The following is a 27,958-nucleotide window of genomic DNA, read 5'->3' as shown; positions in this document are numbered from 1 at the left end:
GAATAGTGGAGGCAGCTCCTCTTTTCTTTGCGACTTGCGGTAACTCTCCGTAGTTCTAAATCAATAGTTGTTTAGTAGTAAAAAAATGTTGGAAACATTACCTTCCTTGACCATGCTGTAGGTCATGTAATTGTTTGTTACAGGCAATATGCTTTGTGGACTTCACCGGACAGATTTGCTCTCCGGCTTTGTAATGAAACAAAGGTGTGGTTGAATTTATTCTGGCCACTGTGTCTTCTTATTGTCTCTGCTTTAGGCCTATATATCGCGGTGTCAAGGCATATGAGCTAACAGATTATAGAGCAAACAACGCAATTATCACCACACAGGTTATAATATGCCTTTTTTTTCTGGATTGGCTTCCCCGGGTGATTTTACCCACGCACGGCTACTGCGCACACTTGCTTGGTATAGGAGTGAAAATGGGCTTCCATAAAGTTGGTGCATAGTTCTAATGCATACAACAAACGTTTAACATGATGGCTGTGACAAGTGTATGGTGAGTAGCTAGCTAGCTAGCCATGATACTGTGATGTAACTAGCTAAATACACGTCCTCTCCCTAATGTGTAATGTCATAGAGAGGAAGATTTGCATAGCTAACGTTGCACCTGACGATAAGGTTTGATAGTATGTCACTTTAGCCAGCTTGCTGAGAAGATCCCTATTCTAGCTAATGAATGCTAGCCAATTCATTTCAACTCGGACAAAGATATTGTTAACTTAACCGGATTTGCAAGGTAGGTAACTAGCTACTTTTATGAGAACAGGCATGCTGTTTGGGTTAGCACTTGATCTCGATAACTCAGGTCATGGCGGCATTCTGCCTTTACTGTAACGGAACTGGGAATCATGATCAAGGGCTAGGTTAGTTAGCACTAGCTAGCATTCGTGGTATTTGTCTGCTACAAGTGTTAAAACAACATGCCTGTTCTCATAAAATAGGTGTATTTTCTATGGCAAAAATACATGAACGGTGATACTTGTCTATCCTGAGTACCAGTATTTTTAGCTAACATGTCAACAAGCATTCAGCAACGTAACATTACACCGCAGGTTGCATATGTTACTTTCAAGACAACTGTGAACAAGTAAGTGGCCAGGCACCAGTCCTACTTCAGGATGTTCGGATTTGATCTGGTCATAGGTCAAAATACTATCACTTGTCTGTCCTGCCGTTCACCTAACAACCACTGATAATGTAATCAGTGCTGTGTGTATCAACTCTACCCTGTTTTTCTGTAGATGGAGGACAGGAGAGATGGTTTGTCAAGGAGTCCCCGGACTAAAAGACAGGCTGATACAGCTGTAGGACAGGAGAGATGGTTTGTCAAGGAGTCCCCGGACTAAAAGACAGGCTGATACAGCTGGAGGACAGGAGAGATGGTTTGTCAAGGAGTCCCCTGACTAAAAGACAGGCTGATACAGCTGGAGGACAGGAGAGATGGTTTGTCAAGGAGTCCCCTGACTAAAAGACAGGCTGATACAGCTGTAGGACAGGAGAGATGGTTTGTCAAGGAGTCCCCTGAATAAAAGACAGGCTGATACAGATGTCTGAACTGAGAGAGACCTTGCACTCAGCTTTAAAATTATACAAGACACATCTATTACTTTTCATCGTTTTTTGTTATTATTGAATGGTGGGGGGCGGGGACTGTCTTATATGGGACACCATATGAAGGGATGACGACTAACGTGTACCCTCAGACAAAATGCTGATAGCTACAGTATCTATATCAGATTTGAATGACAATAGAAGATGAAAGACAAGTGTCCTATTTGCACATTGTTATATTAGCAGAACACTGCTTCTACAGTATTATGTGAAGGATGGTTTATTCTACATGAAACTTACACTTGAAAGTTATCAGAACACTTTGTTTAGAATATCAGCACAAGTTCAGCAATTGCACTCTTCTCATACTACTTTGTAGGCTACTGACCAATTCAAAGCTTCCTACTGGAGGAAGCTTGATCAGGAGCTTCAGAGTGGTATGAGAGCGCTATCTTCCTGCATCTCACATCTGCATGTATTTATTGAAATCTGCCTGCTGGACCCATGGGTTGAGGCAAACACTGCCATATCCAGGATGGAGTGTCATGCACTCCACCCCTCCTGCCACCTGACTGCATCTGTCTATAACCTATAATACATTCCATAGATGGGACTTCATCACCGACTGGAGACTGGAAGACAGAACCTCACCCAGAGAGCTGTGCATGTCAGTGTGTAGTTAGACAGCCAAACCCATAGAATAGACCTTAGAAATAGAATGTCATGTTCGTTCTGGGACAGCTGAAGTTGTACCAAAGATGTTTGTGCTCCTTGTTCTATCTGTGGTTATTTTCATTTGCTCGGTGAAGTGTAGGCATATTGTCTTTATAAGCATATCAATATAATAGCCTGTTTACAGTAGAAAATGTTTTGTCTTTGTAACACAAACACACCCATGGATTTTTGTTGTTGTTGATAAATGTATCTACACATAACCCTGATAAGTCAGAATTGTAATAATTATTTTTCGCAAAATGAGTGCACTGGGCCTTTTATTAGTTCTGTATGAGCGGACAAAAATAGCCGTCAGGAGCACGGGGAGAAAATATTCTCTCATACCCCATTCATTGTAGTCATTGTGATCTGTAGAGTTGCTAATTTCTTGAGTTTTTTTTGTGTCAATTAACTCGTGACATTCCTGGATTACTCATCATATTACTAGTCAGATTTAATCAACAAATATGATAGACAGTAGAAAACATTTTAAGGGTACGAGACTGTCCATATCTGGATGTGTTGGCAAAATCACTACAAGCGGGGAAAGGTTGCCCATTGTCACAGTTCCAAGACCAGTCAGAAACGCCCAGCTAACCCTACGTCAATGATGCCGGTGGATCTGAAAACTGAACTTAGATCTGCGTTAGCAATGATATCCTTTACCACCGCCATCTTACGACAGATATCTCAAACCTATTCAACAAAACAATACATAATTTTGAAGTTTCTTTACAGAGAATTTCTTAGTTACGTGATTGTATTATTAGGAGTTTTGAAGTTGAAGCTGCTGTATTTATGAAGTTTGACAATGATTACGAAAACTAGCATAGTTCAGCTAGCCTGCTAGTTTAGCCAGGGAAAACCGTGGAAAACTAGCTTGGATCTAGAGCATATGTGCGCCAGCTGGGTAATTCAGGAGTCGGATTGTAGTTTTTATGCCCTGATATCAGTAGCTGCCGGTGAAAAGTTTGATTGGAAAATTCAGAGACTGAAACATATAAATCAGATTACTTATATTTAAGGACAGAAAATCGATATACAATCCCGAAATCAGCAGTACTGTCAATAGTAAAACAAAGCTTAAAACGATGTTTGAGTGAACCCTGAATACAGAACATTTGTGGTGAATTCACTTCCAGACACGGTAGACACCTCCTCACCACTCTTCAGAAGCATGTACAGGACAAAAGAGGAAAGGCCCACCCCCCCACTTGTACCATGTCATGAGGATACCTGGACCTCCTATTGAGATGTACCTTTTGTTAAGTAAATCAGGTGAAAGAAGTAGACTGGAGTGCGAAATTTAAACTGTTAGGGATCAGTTGTAAATCCTCAGTCCATAAAACAGCAGAACAATATAGGAGATTTTAACAGATAGAAATATGATAATATTATAATGTAGGCTGAAATATGATTATGAACATGTAGGTGGGCAACTACATTCCAAAACTTTAAGTAGGAGTGGTGCTAGTACAGAAAAGCAATATCACCTCTTCCATATTATCATTGGGTGGTTCCTTACATAATATAACTGTGTTCGCATTTGCTACATTTTGCATAGAGATTCTCCATCAGTGCACATGAAGTGCTCTCTCTAAGTGACAATAAAGGGACAATAAGTCAGCCAGCAGTAGAGGGTGAAATTGGGTACAGTCTGTGTTCACCTGAATATGACACTCCTGCAATGCCTCAGGCTCCAATTTACTCTGTGATTAAACAGCATGGCTTAAGTATAAAATATCTGTGTGAAATGCCTGAAGGTAAAGCAAAAGTTATCTCCTCATTCTCAGCTTCAGAGCTTACTGGGGGGGGGGGGGGGGGCTTCGTGGATGAGCTTAACCCTTGACTCCTGTTCTCTAGACTTTTGAGAGGATCCCTAAGCAGTTTATTGACCATCAGAGTAAGTTGTGAAGCTAAACAGCCAGTGAAGTGGAGCGGCAGCAACAGTGCATAATGAGTTCCACTGAACCGCAGCAGCCATAGCGGCAGTAGCTCTCCCTTACACACACATTTACTCGCATGCTCCCGTAGTGAAAGAGCACACCGCCACCAGTCCAGGCTTTCACTGTGGCAGAGCTCCATCCTCCCCTAGACACAAAGCCCTGTGCCTACTGGGATCCAGGGGCTGGGTCTGGAACACAAAGAACAGAGAGAGGAGAGAGACTTCAGTTGCCTTTTTATCTGCAGAGGAAGAGGGAGTTAGTAGATGCTCGATAGATAGGGAGGTAGCGCGGTGGGAGAGGGGGAACGAAGTGATTTGCAGTCAAGCTCAGCTGCTGATGCTACAAGCTGGAGGCTCACTGACTGCTATAGGAAGCTGGAGTAGCAACATCACAGTACAGCACACACACACTCTCCGGACGGACAGACCGCGGAACCAGAGACGCACAGACATATACACGCTGAGTGAGGAACAGGTTTGCGAATGTGGATGGACCACCAGTCAAGTTCCAGTCCTGGGTAAGCCAACTTCGTCTGATACACAAGCCACACACACACAGGCATGCACCCAGTATAGACACCGAACAGAGAGAACTAAGAATGGGTACTCCGACACTGACACCCACCTGTAATTGACTGAAGGCATAAAAACATTATTTAATTAGGTTCTCAAACCACAGATTAGGTCATAGATACGTGAATGGATACTGTCTCTTCATCCTGTTTTGACTCCCTGCCTTGTGGACTTTTGTGCGGTTTCCTATCACATCAGTGTCATCCCAACCCTTCTGTTATTTCTCTCAGAGGCTCTGTTTGTTGTTTCTACATCAGCCTCAGGTCAAATTAGGTTTGGGGGTTATGGAGTCATAACAGATAATCAAATCCAATTTTATTGGTCACATACACATATTTAGCAGATGTTATTGCGGGTGTAGAGAAATGCTTGTGTTCCTAGCTCCAGCAGTGGAGTAGTATCTAACAATTTACAACAATACACACAAATCTAAAAGAATGGAATTAAGAAATATATAAATATTAGATTGAGCAATGTCGGAGTGGCATTGCCTAGAATACAGTAGAATAGAATACAGTATATACATATGAGATGAGAAAAGCAGTATGTGAACATTATGAAAGGGACTAGTGTTCCATTATTAAAGTAGCTAGTGATTCCAAGTCTATGTGTATAGGGCAGCAGCCTCTAAGGTGCAAGGTTGAGTAACTGGGTGGAGGCCGGCTAGTGATAGCAATAGATTGTCTAGCTCCTTTGAAAACAGACATCCGATCGTGTTTTCTCTGTAGGTGGGTATTCTCTCCTTGTCCCTAAAACGTGTCTTCTTTGTTTGCTTCCTCCGTGCCGCCCTGCTCGGCCTGTGTCTTTGCTCATCCTCACACAATTAGATCTTAATTACCAGGACATGGGGCTGAGAGAAGGTTGCACCCCAGGATCGATCCTGCAGGCGTATCACGGTGAGGGGGACGTGTTGTCTGACTCCCTGTCCTGCCACAGTCAGACTGACTGGCTTAGTGGGACTGACTGACTGTGGAGCTCCTCTAGGGCTTCCAGCCTCCCTAGACACGCAGACCGAGAGAGAGACAGGCAGGCAGACAGACAGACAAGCGAAACAATAACTGCTGGTGGAACTCAGTTCAGTTCTCCTATCCAATTCGCCTGCCTATATGCCTGAAGTTATTTCTGATGATGCCTGTCTTTATTCCCAATCTGGCCCTCAACCATCACGGTCACCTAATAATCCCCAGTGTACAATTGGCTCATTCATCCCCCTCCTCTCCCCTGTAACTATTCCCCAGGTCGTTGCTGCAAATGAGAACGTGTTCTCAGTCAACTTACCTGGTAAAATAACGGTAAAAAAAAAAAATTGGTTTTCCTGATGTTTTTTACGTGAGAGATAAGATGAGATGAGATTATACTTGGTCTATTATGGGATATTGGATGGGATATTGGATGGGATATTGGTTCTTCAGAAACAGAAGGGCACCGGTAGCTATTGGACTTATACAGCTCAGTCAATTGTGTTTAACAGCACCTAGCCACAGTATAACCCTGTCCATCCATAACGAAATGTCCTAATGAATGTTTATGGCAATCAGAATGCATCAGAGTGCAATGTATCCATTATGCCTACGGCCCTTTGCCATCTCCTGCAGTTGCATATAAAGCTGTCCACTGTGCTCAAATGTGACATTACATCTCCTCAGCACTGGCAGTGCCGAGCTTCATTGTGTTCCATCATGGCTTTACGAGGCCAGTAAAACCCATGCATCCCCTGTCATCAGGCTTTGTGCACTGCTACTATCACAGTCTGCCGTAGAGAATGAGGGAACAAGTAGAGGTGTGGTGGAGGACAACCCAGGGGCTACTAGTGGCATGACAGTGGCCACAGTGAAAATGTCCAGCTGGACAGTTCACTCTTGAAATATACCTCCCACTCACTCAGTTGCATAATGAATGTTCAGAATGACCTGTCCTTGCCAAACTGCAGCGCTGTCCCTTGGCAACATCAATCGTACCTTAAGAACATCAAACCTGGATCACAGCTTATAGAAGTAATTGAAGAGACAGATTGACAACATTGAAAAGAGCCTGTCTTACACGTTTGTGTGAGGGCTTTCATTTACTACATTGCCTTGTTATGAAGGTGTAATACGTACAATAGAGGTATAGTGATTGGAATTAGCACCATTATGTAACTTGATTCAGTATTGTACTATGATGTCTACCTGCTGGTGACCAAAGCTAATAAGTAAGATTATTCTGCAATAATAGGCAATATTCCTCAGTTCAATCAGAGGTGGACCTATCATCAATCCTATCATCATATCACACCTATCCAATTGTTTCCCCGGTCCCCTTGTTGAGCGAAGCCCTTGAACCCGCCATGTAGTTACATTTGGCATCTGAGCTAATGAGTTTGCCTGTATCCCCTTTGTAGCACCCAGAGCATCTGCCAGTGCAGATACTGAAATAGCAGGGCAGAACAGAGGAGAGGCGGAAACAGGGATTTGTATTACTTTGTATGTCTTTTGGGTTTCGGCATGAAAGAGAATGAACAAGTCATGTCTATACAAGGGTGCTGAGAGAGAACACTCTCATTAGTAGCGGTATGTGTGCTGTAGCTGGTTATCATTTCTATATGCTATTTCTGTAGCATGGTCAATGTGATCTGCCACAGCCTGGAATCTATTGAGGAGTGAACAAGTCATTTTGTTCAGGTTTTTAGTTGTTGGTTTTCCATCACATTTCATATCAATTATTGATCAACAATATATTTGCTATCGTTTTTCTAAAAGGCACTCAAGTATTTTTTCACATCGTCCACTTCCCAAACAGCCCTATAAAACACTTAGATCCTGTTATTTTCAGAAGGTCAACAAAATGGCAGAAGATAGAGGTATGAGGCTTGCAGTTAAAAACATGAACCTTTAGGTGTAACTGAGTGTGGCCGCAGAGCCGCTAAATCACCTAGTGGGCAGTTTTACGAGGAGGGGGCTGTGAGTTTATATACTTGTCAGTCTCCACCTCATTTGATTTGATGTATTTTCTGGGCCTGGCAGCTCCACTTGAAATAGTGTGACTTTCTGGCCATAAAACAGATCTCTCTCCAGTATGGTACATGAGTGGGTTGTGAGGGCAGCAAGGTGAGTTATACAGGCTCTATACTACAGTAGCTGTATCACTCATAGGCCATAGCCTCTCTGGCATTCCTGTTTTATCACACCTATTTGCTTGGGCCTTTGGGGACGATGGTTCAGGTTCCTCTCTCTCTCTCTGTGTGTACCTATTGTTTGGGTCAGCTCTTTAATTATGTAATTAGATTAATAATCATGTAGTCATCAAACAAGCCACAAGCTGGTTGTACCAATGTGCCATAATGTGATTGATGTGAGTCCACATGGTGTTTGATTACCCCGCCCAGGGTCTGCCCACCACTTGCCAGCAGGTGGCTTTAATTTGATTGATTTATAAGTGTTTGCCCAAAATAGCTGTTATAATGTATAAATGTTCCCACACACAGCCCCGACCCTGGCTATAAGTCATAATAGAATCCTATTGTCTTGTGTAACCAGCGTTAAACCGATTGCTGCTCTGTGCAAATGGGAGTATTTAAAATTAGATTGATCAATCGGTTTTCACATGGAGCATTTAACGCACGTTAGTTAGTAGTTTACAGGGCTGACTGAGCTTGGAACTGGCAACGTTCAGCAGGGGAGTGAGTGACAGGTGAAGATGGGTGATCAGTCACATTGTGCTGGAGCTCAGTCATCCACCCGCACTCTCCTCAATCAGCCTCTCTGTCTATTGCAGGGGATCATGGTATCAGTTCAGAAGCATGCTATATTTTAGCTGTTCAGCATGAAATAATAATGTGTCAGTTCATCAAATCATCTTATGAGGAGGCAAAGGATACAGCAGCAGAAGGAGAGCAGAGCAGAGCAGACACTGCTATCCAGCAGCAGGGTGTCGGGTAAATTATATTTGATTTCTGAGAGCTGTGGCAAAGTGTGGCAGCGAGGGGAGCTAATGATGAAAACTGTAAACCCAGTTGTTTCCTTCATTATGCAGGGTTAATGTGTATGTGATGTGAAGAGCCGAAGGCAAGAGGAAGAGAAGAAAGGCCTCCTCCTCCTCTCCCAAAGCATCCCAGGATTTGGAGTGTATTTTTAGGTCATTTGCTACTCTTTAAAAAAAAAACATTTGCAGGGGAAGGGACCTATTCCATTTTTATCTGGATGTTTGGAACGAAGATATTGAATGTCTGTACATGTTGGTGACAGTTGATGGTGAGATCTTTCAGCTTCACTGTCAGAGCAAGTTTGATCAGAAATACAGTGATGAGAATCCAGGCTTTGAACTACTTGAAAGATATGGTTAGGATTTTTCTTTGTATTGAGGCCTGCAATGGAATCTATGAAATGCTGTGCACACACTGCATATTTCTGTCAACTCACATGAGAATTTGAGTTCACTGGCTGCTTATACATTAGCTTTATTGTCATTTAGCACACTCTTATCCAGAGCAATTTATAGGAGCAAATAGTTTTAAGTGCCTTGCTCAAGGGCACATGGGCATATTTTTCATCTAACCGGCTCGGGGATATTCGAACCAGCAACCTTTTGATCCCTGGCCCAACACCCTTAACTGCTAGCTTAACTGCCGTATACAGACAGAGTGAGGGGAATACTTTGTTGGTGAGTGTGTGTGTGTATGTGTCGCCTCTCTCAGAGCTTTTTCGAGCAGGGCTGAAGAACATTTGGTTTGCATTGTGGGTGTGTTTCTGGATGGCATTCACTGTTCTCTCTATTTGACAGGCATACTCATCTCTCTGCACTGGGTTGCTACAGTTTAAGAGGACGGCACGCCTTTGGTTCATGAATTCATCATGGGAGTTAAAATGGATGCAACAGCATCGATGCCTCTCTCCACTCCAGCATGTATTTGGCTGAAATGAATTATTCAGCTTTCTTAGAAATAAATACACAACCATCACAGATTCACAGATTGGCCAGTTGTATGGCAGTAAACTGTCAGAACCGATCTCCCTCTCCAATCCTCTATCTAGCATGTCTTCCCTGCCCCTCTCCCTGTCTCATCGCTCGCTCTCATCTCAGACCAATCAATCTCTCATACTTCAGATGAGGAGCGGCCTTTCTTCCTTCATGGTGTGGTGAAGGCTGATTGGTGGATGTGTCTGGGTTAACATTGTCTAAGGGGCCTATTATCTGTGTGTCGGCACGGAGTTTGTTGTTTGATTGTGTGCTTGGCTGTGCTGTTTCTTTGAGACTAACTGCCTGCATGCGTTTATACAGCATGCTGTTTTATCCCAGCTCCAGTGAAGCCAGTGAGTTCCTGTGTGGTGTCAGAAGAGATCTGCGTTTGATGTGCAGCACCCAATTACCCAGGGACCTCATTGTACAGAGCAGACCATGGCATGCTGCCTACCCAAGCCTGTGGGAAGCTATGAAGTGAATATGGGACCTTTATGTTAGCATCTGCCCAAATCCAGGGTCAGTAAAATTACAATTAATTCTGATTTCAATTGACAGGTTTAGTGTGACTCAATATTGTTGATTATCATGACGCTAGACATGCTACAGACTGTCGCCATTGTAATTTGAGACTCAATTGTTGGCCTTTTGGTGGCATTTTCTATAAGGCAAATAATCAATAATTCATGATCTATATTGTAGATTCAAATGACATGTGATTGTAAAAACGTATGATACATCTCACATAGTACTATTCCTGTTGGGAGGCCTGCCCAGCTTGCAGGGGTAGGAATCACATACTGGGAGAGAGAGCAAGCAGCTGAGTCCTCCTTCCCCTCCTCTTAAGTCCCTCTTCATCCCTCTCTCCTTCCCTTTCTCCCATAAGCTCTAAAAAAGAGCAGCTGAGTCCCCTGCTATCTTTCCCTCCTCTCCAATCCTTCCACATTCCTCCCCTCTCTTTTTTCATTCTAAGCTTTCATCAGGGAGAACTCAGAACCTCTGCCATTTGCACGGTTCAGTGTGAACTGACTTTAGCAAGGCCACTGCACAGTGGGGTAGGATTTCTTTAACGCTGAGATTTACACCGGAGAGACAGGACAGAGCACCTGTCAAATACCCATCCAATCACACACGTCTGCACTCTCCGCAGCGCCTCAACTTCGGCAAAACCCTTTTTTCTGCTCTCTCTTCTTCCCTGGTTCTGTCAAATTGTATAATCCTTCATCACCTTCCCTTAAACCCTCTCTCTCCTCTACTCTGTTTCTTGTGATTAGTTTTTTTTTTCAAATTCTTTCCTTCGCCAGGAAATAATGTTTTTTTCACTTCCTCTTCATCAATTTGTAATTTCTGCCATATCATCCTGCAGACCTCTCTTTATCCTTAACTGTAATTTAAATTATTCTCCCCTGCTTTTGACTTTCCTTCATCAACTGTTTACTCTTCATGGTCACTCGGTCTCTCCACACCTCTATTTTCTTCCCTCTCTCTCCCTCTGTAACAAGAGGCTGTATCAGATCGTGTTAGATTGATTTCTCTGTGCACATGGCTCTTTAGTTTGTCCCGAAAAAAGTTTCTCCCAAGTGTATGTGACGCCTACTCCCGTTGTCTGCTACACTGACTCTGAAGTTATGGCTAGCCCCAAGTCGTTATAGTTTTTTATTGTGCTTTATGCCATTTGCCTCATGACTCCTGCGTGCTTTGTTGACTATGAACTTGCTTGTTTACCCAACTGTGGGACAGACTATGTTCGTTCCCACACTCGGAACTCTATTGGTTACACGGACTCTTGTCTCCCATCCTATTCTAACCACCTCTCGCCGGTTTTGTATTCATGTTACCTGATGAAATCGCTGTACAATATGATCTTGTTGCCACCTAATGCACATTCAGATGAGGACAGCTCTCCCTGTCCTCTGCCGTGCCCTGATTGTAATACTGCTGCTGATATCTAGAAATGTGCATGTACACCCTGGCCCATCTACTGTTGCTAGCCCCAATTCTGACTCTGATATCTGCTTCACTGGTTTATGCCCTCATAAAAGCCTTGGTTTTCTGCACGTTAACACTAGAAGCTTATTACCTAAAATGGATCAATTGAAAGCTTGGGTTCACAGCTCCAATCCAGATGTGTTGGTCATTACTGAGACGTGGTTAAGAAAGAGTGTTTTGAACACTGATGTTAGCCTTTATGGTTTTAACCTTTTTCGGCTAGACAGATGTTCCAAAGGTGGTTGAGTGACAATCTTTACCAAGGAACACCTTCAGTGCTTGGTTGCTAGGTGTCCTAAACTGGGACATGCTTAAACCACCTGACCAAGTCCTAAAGCAATGGGACTCCCTAAATCTTTCTCAGATTATTACCAATCCCACAAGGTATGACTCCAAACACCCAGAAAAGGCTACTCTCCTTAATGTTATCCTCACAAATAATCCTGATAGATATCAGTCAGGTGTTTTCTGTAATGACCTTAGGGATCACTGTTTTACAGCCTATGTTTGTAATGGCTGCTCAGTGAAACGACCTGCCCTGATTCATAGACGCTTGCTAAAACACTTGAATGAGCAAGCCTTCCTTCATGTTGAAGATGCTTGGACCTTCTTTTGAACTATTTTCAGTGGTATTGATAACAAACATGCCCCCATAAAGAAAATGAGAATTAAAAACCGGTTCAGCCCCTGGTTCGACCCTGATCTGACAGAGTTACTCCACCTCAAGAATTCCATTTGGCAAAAGGCTCGACATACTCAGCCTGACTGGCTCTCGTTCAGGCAAATGAGAAATATGTGTACTCAGGCTATGCGGAAGGTCAAAGTTAGTTACTTTAAGGAACAGTTCTCTCTCTGGGTCTAATCCCAAGAAGTTCTGGAAAATGGTTAAATACCTGGAGAATAAACCCTCCTCCTCACAGCTGCCCATGTCCTCTTAAAGTTGATGATGTGGTTGTTATTGACAAGGAGCACATGGCTGAGCTCTTTAATCACCACTTCATTCAGAATTCCTATTTGACTCAGCCATGCCTCCTTGTCCGTCCAACATTTCCTTATCTCCCACCCCTTCTAATACGACTAGCCCTGATGCTCCTCCCTCTTTCCCCCCCGCCCCGCTACAAAGTTTCTCCGTGCAGGCGGTCACTGAGTCAGAGGTACTAAAGGAGCTCTTTAAACCTGACCACAAAAACAATCTGGGTCAGATGGTTTAGACCCTTTCTTCTTTAAGGTTGATGCCCCTATCATCGCCAAGCCTATCTCTGACCTTTTTAACCTGTCTCTCCTCTCTGGGGAGGTTCCCATTGCTTGGAGGGCAGTCCCGGTGCATCTTTTATTTAAAGCTGATTCTAACTGTTAAAGGCCAATTTCTATTTTGCCCTGTTTATCAAAAGTGTTGGAAAACTTGTCAATAATCGGCTACACGTGCCTCTCCCTAATGTCAATATGTCTTGTCTATTGCTGTTTTGGTTTTAATTTTTGTCTTATTTCACTGTAGAGCCTCCAGCCCTGCTAAATATGCCTTAGCTAGCCCTTTTGTTCCACCCCCACACATTCGGTGACCGCACCTGGCTTAAATGGTGCCTCTAGAGACAAAACCTCTCTCATCGTCACTCAATGCCTAGGCTTACCTCCACTGTACTCACATCCTACCTTACCCTTGCCTGTACATTATGCCTTGAATCTATTCTTCCGCGCCCAGAAACCTGCTCATTTTACTTTCTGTTCCGAACGCACTAGACAACCAGTTATTTTAGCCTTTAGCCGTATTCTTATCCTACTCCTCCTCTGTTCCTCTGGTGATCTAGAGGTTAACCCAGGCCCTGCAGCCCCCAGTATCACTCCCATTCCCCAGGCACTCTCATTTGATGCATGTTAACATTAGAAGCCTCCTCCCTAAATGTATTTTATTCACTGCTTTAGCACACCAACCCGGATGTCCTAGCCATGTCTGAATCCTAGCTTAGGAAGGCCACCAAAAATCCTATAAATATCTATAACATTTTTTGACAAGATAGAACTGTCAAAGGGGGCGGAGTTGCAATCTACTGCAGAGATAGCCTGCAGAGTTCTGTCATACTATCCAGGTCTGTGCCCAAACAATTCGAGCTTCTACTTTAAAAAATCCATCTTTCCAGAAACAAGTCTCTGACCATTGCTGCTTGTTATAGACCCCCTTCAGCCGCCAGTTGTGCTCTGGACACCATATGTGAATTGATCGCCCCCCATCTATCTTCAGAGTTTGTACTGTTAGGTGACCTAAACTGGGACATGCTTAACACCCCGGCCGTTCTACAATCTAACCTAGATGCCCTCAATCTCACACAAATTATCAAGGAACCTACCAGGTACAACCCTAAATCCGTAACCATTTGGGCACCCTCTTAGATATCATCCTGACCAACTTTCCCTCTAAATACACCTCTGCTGTCTTCAACCAGAATATCAGCGATCACTGCCGCATTGTCTGCGTACGTAATGGGTCTGCGGTCAACCGACCACCCCTCACCACTTTCAAACGCTCCCTAAAACACTTCAGCGAGCAGGCCTTTCTAATCGACCTGGTCCGGGTATCCTGGAAGGATATTGACCTCATCCCGTCAGTAGAGGATGCCTGTTTGCTCTTCAAAATGCTTTCCTCTCCATCTTAAATAAGCATGCCCCATTCAAAAAATGTAGAACTAAGAACAGATATAGCCCTTGGTTCACCCCAGACTTGACTGCCCTTGACCAGCACAAAAACATCCTGTGGCGTTCTGCATTAGCATCGAATAGCCCCTGCGATATGCAACTGTTCAGGGAAGTCAGGAACCAATATACTTAGTCAGTTAGGAAAGCTAAGGCTAGCTTTTTCAAACAGATATTTGCTTTCTGTAGCACTAATTCCAAATGCACTGAGGATAGGAAACACTGTCACCACCGATAAATCTACGATAATCGATCATTTCAATAAGCATTTTTCCACGGCTGGCCATGCTTTCCACCTGGCTACCCCTACCCCGGGCCAACATCTCAGCACCCCCTGCAGCAACCCCCCCCCGCTTCTCCTTCACCCAAATCCAGACAGCTGATGTTCTGAAAGAGCTGCAAAATCTGGATCCCTACAAATCAGCTGGGCTAGACAATCTGGACCCTCTCTTTCTAAAATGATCCTCCGAAATTGTTGCAACCCCTATTACTAGCCTATTCAACCTCTATTTCGTATCGTTTGAGATCTCCAAAGATTGGAAAGCTGCCGCGGTCATCCCCCTCTTCAAATGGGGAGACACTCTAGACCCAAACTGTTATAGACCTATATCCATCCTGACCTGCCTTTCTAAAATCTTCGAAAGCCAAGTTAATAAACAGATCACCGACCATTTCAAATCCCACCGTACCTTCTCCACTATGCAATCTGGTTTCCGAGCTGGTCATGGGTGCACCTCAGCCACGCTCAAGATCCTAAATTATATCATAACCGCCGTCGATAAAAGACAGTACTGTGCAGCCATCTTCATCGACCTGGCCAAGGCTTTTGACTCTGTCAATCACTGCATTCTTATCGGCAGACTCAATAGCCTTGGCTTCTCAAATGACTGCCTCGCCTGGTTCACCAACTACTTCTCAGAGTTCAGTGTGTCAAATCGGAGGGCCTGTTGTCCAGACCTCTGGCAATCTCTATGGGAGTGCCACAGGGTTCAATTCTCGGGCCGACTCTTTTCTCTGTATATATCAATGATGTCGCTCTTGCTGCTGGTGATTTTCTGATCCACCTCTACGCAGACGACACCATTCTGTATACATCTGGCCCTTCTTTGGACACTGTGCAAACAAACCTCCAAACGAGCTTCAACGCTATACAACACTCCTTCCGTGGCCTCCAACTGCTTTTAAATGCTAGTAAAACTAAGTGCATGCTCTTCAACCGATTGCTGCCCGCACCCTCCCACCCGACTAGCATCACTAGTCTGGACGGTTCTGACCTAGAATATGTGGACAACTACAAATACCTAGGTGTCTGGTTAGACTGTAAACTCTCCTTCTAGACTCACATTAAGCATCTCCAATCCAAAATTAAATCTAGAATCGGCTTCCTATTTCGCAACAAAGCCTCCTTCCCTCATGCTGCCAAACATACCCTTGTAAAACTGACTATCCTACCGATCCTTGACTTCGGCGATGTCATTTACAAAATAGCCCCCAACACTCTACTCAGAGCATGCGCTCCAGCAGGTATATTTCACTGGTTATCCCCAAAACCAACACTTCCTTTGGCCCCCTTTCCTTCCAGTTCTCTGCTCCCAATGACTGGAACGAATTGGAAAAATCACTGAAGCTGGAGTCTTATATCTCCCTCTCTAACTTTAAGCATTTAGAGCAGCTTACTGATCACTGTACCTGTACACAGCCAATCTGTAAATAGCACACCCAACTACCTCATCCCCATATTATTACTTACCCTCTTGCTCTTTTGCACCCCAGTATCTCTACTTGCACATCATCATCTGCACATCTATCACTCCAGTGTTAATGCGAAATTGTAATTATATTCTTCTCTATGGCCTATTTATTGCCTACCTCCCTACTCTTCTACATTTGCACACACTGAACATAGATTTTTCTATTTTTCTATTGTGTTATTGACTGTACGTTTGTTTATGTGTAACTCTGTGTTGTTGTTTTTGACAACCTGCTTTGCTTAATCTTTGCTAGGTCGCAGTTGTAAATGAGAACTTGTTCTCAACTGCCTACCTGGTTAAATGTGCTTTACCTCATTCATATATCTTTATGTACATATTCTTTATCCCTTTACACTTGTGTGTATAAGGTAGTAGTTGTGGAATTGTTAGGTTAGATTACTTGTTGGTTATTACTGCATTGTCGGAACTAGAAGCACAAGCATTTCGCTACACTCGCATTAACATCTGCTAACCATGTGTATGTGACAAATAAAATTTTATTTGATTTAAATAAAGGTGAAATAAATAAATACATTTAAATGTAAATAATCAACTGACTGGCTTTCTTGATGTCTATAGTATTCTCTCTGGTATGCAATCTGGTTTCCGCTCAGGTTATGGATGTGTCACTGCAAGGTCCTAAATGATTGTCACCATTGCCCTTGATTCTAAACTATGTTGTGCTGCTATTTTTATTGACTTGGCCAAAGCTTTTGATATGGTAGACCATTTCATTCTTGTGGGCCAGCTAAGGAGTATTGGTGTCTCTGAGGGGTCTTTGGCCTGGTTTGCTAATTAACTCTCTCAAAGATTGCAGTGTATACAGTAAGAACATCTGCTTTCTCAGCCACTGCCTGTCACCATGGGAGTACCCCAAGGCTCAATCCTAGGCCCCACACTCTTCTCAATTTACATCAACAACATAGCTCAGGCAGTAGGAAGCTCTCTCATCCATTTATATGCAGATGATAGTCTTATACTCAGCTGGCCCCTCCCCGGATGTTGTGTTAAATGCTCTACAACAAAGCTTTGTTCGTGTCCAACAAGCTTTCTCTGCCCTTAACCTTATCCTGAACACCTCATAAACAAAGGTAATGTGGTTTGGTAAGAAGAATGCCCCTCCTCCCACAGGTGTGATTACTACCTCTGAGGGTTTAGAGCTTGAGGTAGTCAACTCATACTAGTACTTGGGAGTATGGCTAGACGGTACACTGTCCTTCTCTCAGCACATATCAAAGCTGCAGGCTAAGGTTAAATCTGGAGTTGGTTTCCTCCATCGTTAATCGCTACTCTTTCACCCCAGCTGCCAAACTAACCCTGATTCAGATGACCATCCTACCAATACTAGATTACGGAGACGTAATTTATAGATCGGCAGGGGAAGGTGCTCTTGAGCGGCTAGATGTGCTTTACTATTCGGCCATCAGGCTTGCCACAAACGCACTTATAGGACACACCACTGCACTCTATACTCCTCTGTAAACTGGTCATCTCTTAGGCCTCACTCCCCCCTATCGGAGATACCTACTGCAGCCCTCATTCTCCACATACAACACCCGCCAGTCACATTTTGTTAAAGGTCCCCAAAGCGCACACATCCCTGGGTCTCTGCTCTTTTCAGTTCGCTGCAGCTAGCGCCTGGAACGAGCTGCAAAAAACACTCACACTGGACAGTTTTATCTCCATCTCTTCATTCAAAGACTCAATCATGGACACTCTTACTGACAGTTGTGGCTGCTTCACGTGATGTATTGTTGTCTCTACCTTCTTGCCCTTTGAGCTGTTGTATGTGCCCAATAATGTTTGTACCATGTTTTGTGCTGCTGCCATGTTGTGTTGCTACCATGCTGTGTTGTCATGTGTTGCTGCCGCGCTATGTTTTTGTCTTAGGTCTCTCTTTATGTAGTGTCGTGGTGTCTCTCTTGTTGTGATGTGTGTTTTGTCCTATATTTAAAAAAAAAGAATTTTAATCCCAGCCCCCCGCAGGAAGCCTTTTGCCTTTTGGTAGGCCGTCATTGTAAATAAGAATTTGTTCTTCAGTGACTTGCCTAGTTAAATAAATAAAATACTTCATTTTGAATTCAAGCCCTTTTACCAGATGGGTTCTCCTCTGGAATATCGTCTCCCCTCGTTTGTGTATTTGGCTAAGAATGTTATAGATACAGTGCAATGGGGTAGTAATTATCTGTAGATGTATTACCAGTTCATTATCTATGATGTGATGAGACATTTTCCTCCCTATGCGCCGTGAAAAAGATTGCCAATGTTTTCTGTGGCTCTTAATTGCATTAGCAATTAGTGTAATTAGCGTAATCTTGCCAAATAGCATTGGCATGAAAACCTCATTATTTGGCTTTATCAAGAAATAGACATTATTAACACTCAGAGAATAGCTCACTAAACAAACAAATTACCCAAAAACATTACCTCATAGCAAAATATAACATCAATGCTGGTCTGTGAAGTGGACCCTCTTCTTCATTTTATGGTGAACAAACAAAAAGCAAAATACAATTTTTATTACAACTGTATGACAATAATTGCCTGTTGGACTGGACGTGTCAAACTTTATTGGTCACATACACGTGTTTAGCAGATGTTTTGCGGGTGTAGCGAAATTGTTGTGTTTCTAGCTCCAACAGTGTAGTAAAATGATCAATTTCACAACAATACACACAATACACACAAATCTAAGTAGAATTAAGAATGTATAAATATATGGACGAGCAATGTCAGAGCGTCAGTCCAAACGTGCCCTCAGCTCCACCCAGTTCAAACAGTTTACATCACACACCTATCTCCCCGCAGACTAGGCTCACAGTGCTACATGTCTCTTGTGATTGGGTCAGGTGAGTTCCCTCCCCGAGGGATACATTTTTTTGCCTCCAACTTAATTCTCCCAAACGGTCCTGTCACTAAAACCTTGCGGTGGAGGCTGCAGACAGCATAGCAGGGAAACAATTTGGGATGTTTAACCTTTTGTTCCGGTGTTTAGACAGATTTCTGTGTGGTACCAATTTCCTAGAGAGCCTGCGAGGCTACCAGCTGTACCCAACAGCCGTCTGTCTTGGAAGCGGTGAGATTACCAGGGGTGTAGGAGGCAGAGTGGGCTGGGCAGCCAGAACACCACAAGATTAGACAGAGTACACTGAAGTAAACCAGGCAAACATGCCCAGGCTGAAATATGGACGACACAGTCCTATGTTCTATCACAATAACAGTATATGATAATCCTTCTCAGTATGCCTCAGATTTGTGTGTCAATTTTTATATTTGGTCAGTAGTAGTAGTTGTTATTGTCTGAACGGCACTATTTCAAAAAAATAATGTTTCTATGGATCACATTTTTATCTGAAGAGCAAAGACAAAGCTAAAAAAAGATGTTGTACGTCCATAAAATCCTCAATGAGGAATCATTGTTGTGCAACAGAATAACAAACAAAAATCTAATATATACTAAAATAGCCTTCTGTATCTCATGCTGTTGCCCTGTCATGCTGTTAACAAGCATTAGGCTACTGCATGAGGGGAATCAGGTGACCTATTCTGCTTTGCTTTTTGAGCCTTACTGCACCAGCAGCTTGTGAGAGACCTTTTCAGGTGGGTGAGGGCTGGAGTATCGGGTGTTCTCTATGTTGTTGGTGATGAGAGCCCAGGGTTAGCCCTAGTCTTAAAGCCACTCTGGTACAGTGGTGACCCCTGGGGCCCCCTGTGGCCATGTCCACCTCCTGTTGGCCTCTACTCCCGCTCTCCCGTCCCTACTATTGCCCTTTACTCCTCCACTCTGCACTTCTGCTACCTTCTACCCCTTCCTCCTTCTCTCCCCCTCCTCACCTAAGGTCAGGGCTGCAGGTGGCCAGTCTGCTGCAGGACCACTGTGTCCCACAAACCACTCAAGCCTAATTCATTAGGTCCTATTCTATGGATTTCACATGACTGGGAATACAGATATGTATCTGTTGGTCACAGATACCTTATTAAAAAAGTAGGGGCGTAGATCAGAAAACCAGTCAGTTTGACCACCATTTGCCTCATGCAGCCCGAGACATCTCCTTCACATAGAGTTGATCAGGCTGTTGATTGTGCCCTGTGGAAGGTTCAATGGCTGTGCGAAGTTTCTGGATATTGGCAGGAACTGGAACAGTCGGTTATGACGCCGAACTGCAGTCAGGTCAACAGCCTGGTGAGAACGACGAGCTCACAAATGAGCTTCCCTAAGACGGTTTCTGACAGTTTGTGCAGAAATTATTCAGTTGTGCAAACCCACAGTTTCATCAGCTGTCTGGGTGGCTTTTCTCAAACGATCCCGCAAATGAAGAAGCCAGATGTGGAGGTCCTGAGCTGGCGTGGTTACAGGTGGTCTGTAGTTGTGAGGCCGGTTGGACGAACTGCCAAATTCTCTAAAACTAAGTTGGGGGCGGCTTAAAGTAGAGAAATTAACATTACATTTTCTGGCAACAGCTCTAGTGGACATTCCTGCCAATTGCACGCAGGTGGTTGGATTATATTGGCAAAGGAGAAATGCTCACTAACAGGGATGTGATCTTTTATTTCATCTCAGGAAATATGGGACCAACACTTTACATGTTGCATTTATATTTTTGTTCAGTGTAATTTGAGTGTCCCGGATTTACGTTTACTATGCTACGTCTAGTCTATGAGACCAGTCTGCTGTGTTAGATAGTCTTCTCCTACACAGCACGGATGGCTGAGCTTGATAAAGCTAATGGATGAGCAGCAGACATATTTCTACACTGTCTTAGCTGTCTCCTTGTCTCATTGTAACTACCTACCTCAGCATTCTCTCTATTCTCACTTCAACATCTAATTGGACCTTCTCTTCTGGAGATGTCATGGCCTATTAAACTTCCCCACTGCTTCTGAGTGATGAATGAGTTTGAATCCATTTGGCCTGGCAAGAGGAAAGGGATTACTTTCAATTTACACACCGCTCCCTCTTGCAGAGCACTTCCTCAAGGAGTTTTGATTTTGAATGCAGTATTGGATGGCCTGAAACACTAGCCTGCCAATCATCATAGACGTTTGAGAAATGTGCATGTAGCTACTAGCTCATGTTACTGACTCTCTGTTTGACTCCTCACCATCTGACTCACAGTTCTCACTTTACTGACAGAAGCTAAAGGAAGAACCATCCGTAACCTTCTCGGATGCTCATTGACTCCTGTAAATTGTGTTTAATTGCCCTGGTTGATTTGCTAGCAGTGAAAGCAATAGACTGAAGGACGGAGAGTCAGAGAAACCCTAATGGAGGTGATGAGAAGGACACAGAACGCCTGTGGGTCCCATCCGGATTACACAGCCTGTTACGTGTCACTGCACTGTCTGTTGCACCAATCAGAGCACAGGAAACACAGAGGGAGTGTTCTGTGGCGTTCTGGGTTTCCAGAGACCTTCATTAGCACAACATGGATGTGTTTGCAAATAAAGACTCTTCCTTTGACCCTATGTGTTCTTTCTCTGCCTACAGACACTGACCTTTAGAGGGAACAGTCACAGTCACGCTGACTGCACAGGAGATGGAGGCATAGGGAAATACAGTGTGGGTGTATGTGTGTCATAAGGGTGCGTACGAGTGTGAGTGACTGTGCATTTGTGCATGAGTGTGAATGTGAGTGCGAGTGTTGGTGGGACCGATAGTCTGTGAATGTGTGTAATCGAGTGTTAGAGTGGCCTCATATGCCCCATCTCTGCATCTACGCCAAGTGAATCCCACAGGCAATGCCCGACCCGGGTGAAGGGATGGATCTTGACAGGGCAGTGAGGCCAGCCAAGGAAGGGTGAATGCCAAGCAAGATGGCAGCCCACACTCACCTTCACTCTGTGGCAGCCACTTCACCATCCTGCCTCCAAGCAATCTATACAGTCCTGCACTGTACAGTGCACTCTGGCCCCCTGATATAAATCAATTGACAGCCTTATGCAGTTATAAAGCTCCTCTCTTCATCCTCAATGTCATCATGTCTTTTTCTGGCTAAAGATTTAGCTACCTGGAATAATTAGCAATTATTCTGCCACACGTAATAAGCGATTAAATATATTTTAGTTTATAATTCCTCGACAGGAAATAGAATTAAGGTATTTCAGCGTGGTTGAACGGATAGCCACTTGCTATGATCATAAAGGGACATGGAGTAATGGATGTTTCAAAGTCATTACATTTGGTACTTGATGAAAGTGCTTTTCAATGACAGAGTACTTTCCAAATGAAGTTCTACTATAACTTAATAGCAATCAGAGGCTACAAGAGGAAATTCTATTTTCTCTGCTTTAATACTGCAAGTTTCCCAGACAACCGTACACTATATACAGTTGAAGTCAGAAGTTTACATACACTTAGGTTTGAGACATTAAAATTCGTTTTTCAACCACTCCACAAATTTCTTGTTAACAAACTATAGTTTTGGCAAGCTGGTTAGGACATCTACTTTGTGCATGACACAAGTCATTTTTCCAACAATTGTTTACAGACAGATTATTTCACAATTCCAGTGGGTCAGAAGTTCACATACACTAAGTTGACTGTGCCTTTAAACAGCTTGGACAATTTCAATAAATTATGTCATGGCTTTAGAAGCTTCTGGTAGGCTAATTTACATAATTTGAGTCAATTGGAGGTGTATCTGTGGATGTATCAATGCCTACCTTGTAACTCTGTGCCTCGTTGCTTGACATCATGGGAAAATCAAAAGAAATCAGCCAAGACCTTAGAAAAAAAAATTGTAGACCTCCATAAGTCTGGTTCATTCTTGGGAGCGATTTCCAAATGCCTGGGGGTACCACGTTCATCTGTTCAAACAATAGTACGCAAGTATAAACACCATGGGACCACGCAGCTGACATACTGCTCAGGAAGGAGATGCGTTCTGTCTCCTAGAGATGAACGTACTTTGGTGCGAAAAGTGCAAATCAATCCCAGAACAACAGCAAAGGACCTTGTGAAGATGCTGGAGGAAACAGGTACAAAAGTATCTATATCCACAGTAAAATGAGTCCTATATAGACATAACCTGAAAGGCCGCTCAACAAGGAAGAAGCCACTGCTCCAAAACCGCCATAAAAAAGCCAGACTATGGTTTGCAACTGCACACGGGGACAAAGATCGTACTTTTTGAAGAAATGTCCTCTGGTCTGATGAAACAAAAATAGAACTGTTTGGCCATAATGACCACCGTTATGTTTGGAGGAAAAAGGGGGAGGCTTGCAAGCCGAAGAACACCATCCCAACCGTGAAGCACGGGCATGGGAGCATCATGTTGTGGGGGTGCTTTGCAGCAGGAGGGACTGGTGCACTTCACAAAATGTATGGAATCATGAGGCAGGAAAATTATGTGGATATATTGAAGCAACATCTCAAGACATCAGTCAGGAAGTTAAAGCTTGGATGCAAATGGGACAATGACCCCAAGCATACTTCCAAAGTTGTGGCAAAATGGCTTAAGGATAACAAAGTCAAGGTATTGGAGTGGCCATCACAAAGCCTTGACCTCAATCCCATAGAAAATATGTGGGCAGAACTGAAAAAGTGTGTGCGAGCAAGGAGGCCTACAAACCTGACTCAGTTATGCCAGCTCTGTCAGGAGGAATGGGCCAAAATTCACCCAAATTATTGTGGGAAGCTTGTGGAAGGCTACCTGAAACATTTGACCCAAGTGAAACAATTTAAAGGCAATGCTACCAAATACTAATTGAGTGTATGTAAACTTCTGACCCACTGGGAATGTGATGACAGAAATAAAAGCTGAAATAAATAATTCTCTCTACTATTATTCTGACAGTACACATTCTAAAAATAAAGTGATGATCCTAACTGACTTAAGACAGGGAATTTTTACTAGGATTAAATGTCAGGAATTGTGAAAAACGGAGTTTGAATGTATTTGGCTAAGGTGTATGTAAACTTCCGACTTCAACTGTAGCTACACACACACCTACAGTGGGGAGAACAAGTATTTGATACAATGCCGATTTTGCAGGTTTTCCTATTTAAAAAGCATGTAGAGGTCTGTAATTTTTATCATAGGTACACTTCAACTGTGAGAGACGGAATCTAAAACAAAAATCCAGAAAATCACATTGTAGGATTTTTAAGTAATTCATTTCCATTTTATTGCGTGACATAAGTATTTGATCACCTACCAACCAGTAAGATTTCCGGCTCTCACAGACCTGTTAGTTTTTCTTTAAGAAGCCCTCCTGTTCTCCACTCATTACCTGTATTAAACCTGTTTGAACTCGTTACCTGTATAAAAGACACCTGTCCACACACTCAATCAAACAGACTCCAACCTCTCCACAATGGCCAAGACCAGAGAGCTGTGTAAGGACATCAGGGATAAAATTGTAGACCTGCACAAGGCTGGGATGGGCTACAGGACAATAGGCAAGCAGCTTGGTGAGAAGGCAACAACTGTTGGCGCAATTATTAGAAAATGGAAGAAGTTCAAGATGACGGTCAATCACCCTCGGTCTGGGGCTCCATGCAAGATCTCACCTCGTGGGGCATCAATGATCATGTGGAAGTTGAAGGATCAGCCCAGAACTACACGGCAGGACCTGGTCAATGACCTGAAGAGAGCTGGGACCACAGTCTCAAAGAAAACCATTAGTAACACACTACGCCGTCATGGATTAAAATCCTGCAGCGCACGCAAGGTCCCCCTGCTCAAGCCAGCGCATGACCAGGCCCGTCTGAAATTTGCCAATGACCATCTGGATGATCCAGAGGAGGAATGGGAGAAGGTCATGTGGTCTGATGAGACAAAAATAGAGCTTTTTGGTCTAATCTCCACTCGCCGTGTTTGGAGGAAGAAGAAGGGTGAGTACAACCCCAAGAACACCATCCCAACCGTGAAGCATGGAGGTGGAAACATCATTTTTTGGGGATGCTTTTCTGCAAAGGGGACAGGACGACTGCACCGTATTGAGGGGTTGATGGATGGGGCCATGTATCGCGAGATCTTGGCCAACAACCTCCTTCCCTCAGTAAGAGCATTGAAGATGGGTCGTGGCTGGGTCTTCCAGCATGACAACGACCCGAAACACACAGCCAGGGCAACTAAGGAGTGGCTCCGTAAGAAGCATCTCAAGGTCCTGGAGTGGCCTAGCCAGTCTCCAGACCTGAACCCAATAGAAAATCTTTGGAGGGAGCTGAAAGTCCGTATTGCCCAGCGACAGCCCCGAAACCTGAAGGATCTGGAGAAGGTCTGTATGGAGGAGTGGGCCAAAATCCCTGTTGCAGTGTGTGCAAACCTTGTCAAGAACTACAGGAAACGTTGTTTATCAGCAGTTTGTTAATCAGCAGCTTCCGGCGCCGACCGAGATGGCCGCCTCGCTTCGCGTTCCTTGGAAACTATGCAGTATTTTGTTGTTTTATGTGTTATTCCTTACATTGGTACCCCAGGTAATCTTAGGTTTCATTACATACAGTCGGGAGGAACTACTGAATATAAGAGCAACGTCAACTCACCATCGTTACAACCAGGAATATGACTCTCCCGAAGCGGATCCTGTGTTTTGCCTTCCACCCAATACAATGGATCTGATCCCAGCCGGTGACCCTAAACAACGACGCCGTAAAAGGGGCAAACGAGGCGGTCTCCTGGTCAGGCTTCGGAGACGGGCACATTGCGCTCCACTCCCTAGCATACTACTCGCCAATGTCCAGTCTCTTGACAATAAGGTTGATGAAATCCGAGCACGAGTAACATTCCAGAGAGACATCAGGGATTGTAACGTAGTCGGTGCAGCCAGCTGGTTTCTTCACGCCTTATGATCAACGAGACGTGGTGTGATCATAACAACATACAGGAACTCAAGTCATTCTGTTCACCAGATTTAGAATTCCTCACAATCAAATGTCGACCGCATTATCTACCAAGGGAATTCTCTTCGATTATAATCACAGCCGTATATTCCCCCCCAAGCAGACACATCGATGGCCCTGAACGAACTTTATCTGACTCTTTGTAAACTGGAAACCACACACCCTGAGGCTGCATTCATCGTAGCTGGGGATTTTAACAAGGCTAATCTGAAAACAAAACTCCCTAAATTCTATCAGCATATCGATTGTGCTACCAGGGCTGGTAAAACCTTGGATCATTGTTATACTAACTTCCGCAACGCATATAAGGCCCTCCCCCGCCCTCCTTTCGGAAAAGCTGACCACGACTCCATTTTGTTGCTTCCAGCCTACAAACAGAAACTAAAACAGCAAGCTCCCGAGCTCAGGTCTGTTCAACGCTGGTCCGACCAATCTGATTCCACGCTACAAGACTGCTTCGATCACGTGGATTGGGATATGTTCCGCATTGCGTCCAACAACAACATATGCTGATTCGGTGAGCGAGTTCATTAGAAAGTGCATTGACGATGTCGTACCCACAGCAACGATTAAAACATTCCCAAACCAGAAACTGTGGATTGATGGCAGCATTCGCGTGAAACTGAAAGCGCGAACCACTGCTTTTAACCAGGGCAAGGTGACCGGAAACATGACCGAATACAAACAGTGTAGCTATTCCGTCCCGCAAGGCAATCAAACAAGCTAAGTCCCAGTATAGAGACAAAGTAGAGTCGCAATTCAACAGGTCAGACACAAGAGGTATGTGGCAGGGTCTACAGTCAATCACGGATTACAAAAAGAAAACCAGCCCCGTCGCGGACCAGGATGTCTTGCTCCCAGACAGACTAAATAACTTTTTTGCTCGCTTTGAGGACAATACAGTGCCACTGACACGGCCCGCTACCAAAACCTGCGGGCTCTCCTTCACTGCAGCCGAGGTGAGTAAAACATTTAAACGTGTTAACCCTCGCAAGGCTGCAGGCCCAGACGGCATTCCCAGCCGCATCCTCAGAGCATGCGCAGACCAGCTGGCTGGTGTGTTTAAGGACATATTCAATCAATCCTTATCCCAGTCTGCTGTTCCCACATGCTTCAAGAGGGCCACCATTGTTCCTGTTCCCAAGAAAGCTAAGGTAACTGAGCTAAACGACTACCGCCCCGTAGCACTCACTTCCGTCATCATGAAGTGCTTTGAGAGACTAGTCAAGGACCATATCACCTCCACCCTACCTGACACCCTAGACCCACTCCAATTTGCTTACCGACCCAATAGGTTCACAGACGACGCAATCGCAACCACACTGCACACTGCCCTAACCCATCTGGACAAGAGGAATACCTATGTAAGAATGCTGTTCATCGACTACAGCTCAGCATTTAACACCATAGTACCCTCCAAACTCGTCATCAAGCTCGAGACCCTGGGTCTCGACCCCGCCCTGTGCAACTGGGTCCTGGACTTCCTGACGGGCCGCCCCCAGGTGGTGAGGGTAGGTAACAACATCTCCACCCCGCTGATCCTCAACACTGGGGCCCCACAAGGGTGCGTTCTGAGCCCTCTCCTGTACTCCCTGTTCACCCACGACTGAGTGGCCATGCATGCCTCCAACTCAATCATCAAGTTTGCGGACGACACTACAGTGGTAGGCTTGATTACCAACAACGACGAGACGGCCTACAGGGAGGAGGTGAGGGCCCTCGGAGTGTGGTGTCAGGAAAATAACCTCACACTCAACGTCAACAAAACAAAGGAGATGATTGTGGACTTCAGGAAACAGCAGAGGGAGCACCCCCCTATCCACATCGACGGGTCAGTAGTGGAGAAGGTGGAAACTTTTAAGTTCCTTGGTGTACACATCACGGACAAACTGAATTGGTCCACCCACACAGACAGCGTTGTAAAGAAGGCGCAGCAGCGCCTCTTCAACCTCAGGAGGCTGAAGAAAT

General features: G+C 44.2%; 1 protein-coding gene and 1 long non-coding RNA gene across 2 annotated transcripts in view; both read left to right on the top strand.

The window, feature by feature from the left end:
• Positions 1–289: 289 nt before the first annotated feature.
• Positions 290–2,446, top strand: LOC139541775 (uncharacterized). The gene is made up of 2 exons (XR_011668405.1): positions 290–499; positions 1,245–2,446. It is a non-coding gene; the product is annotated as an uncharacterized lncRNA (long non-coding RNA).
• Positions 2,447–4,206: 1,760 nt separating this feature from the next.
• LOC139541019 (leucine-rich repeat and immunoglobulin-like domain-containing nogo receptor-interacting protein 3) overlaps positions 4,207–27,958 on the top strand; it is a 45,425-nt gene continuing 21,673 nt past the window's right edge. The window contains exon 1 of the mRNA XM_071345173.1: positions 4,207–4,731. The gene's annotated coding sequence lies outside the window, so the exon portion shown is untranslated. The remainder of the gene's footprint in view (positions 4,732–27,958) is intronic.

Source organism: Salvelinus alpinus, chromosome 16 (assembly GCF_045679555.1).
Source record: "Salvelinus alpinus chromosome 16, SLU_Salpinus.1, whole genome shotgun sequence".
NCBI lineage: Eukaryota > Metazoa > Chordata > Actinopteri > Salmoniformes > Salmonidae > Salvelinus > Salvelinus alpinus.
Note: the sequence above shows the minus strand (reverse complement) of the source record. Positions and strands in the feature narration are given on the sequence as shown.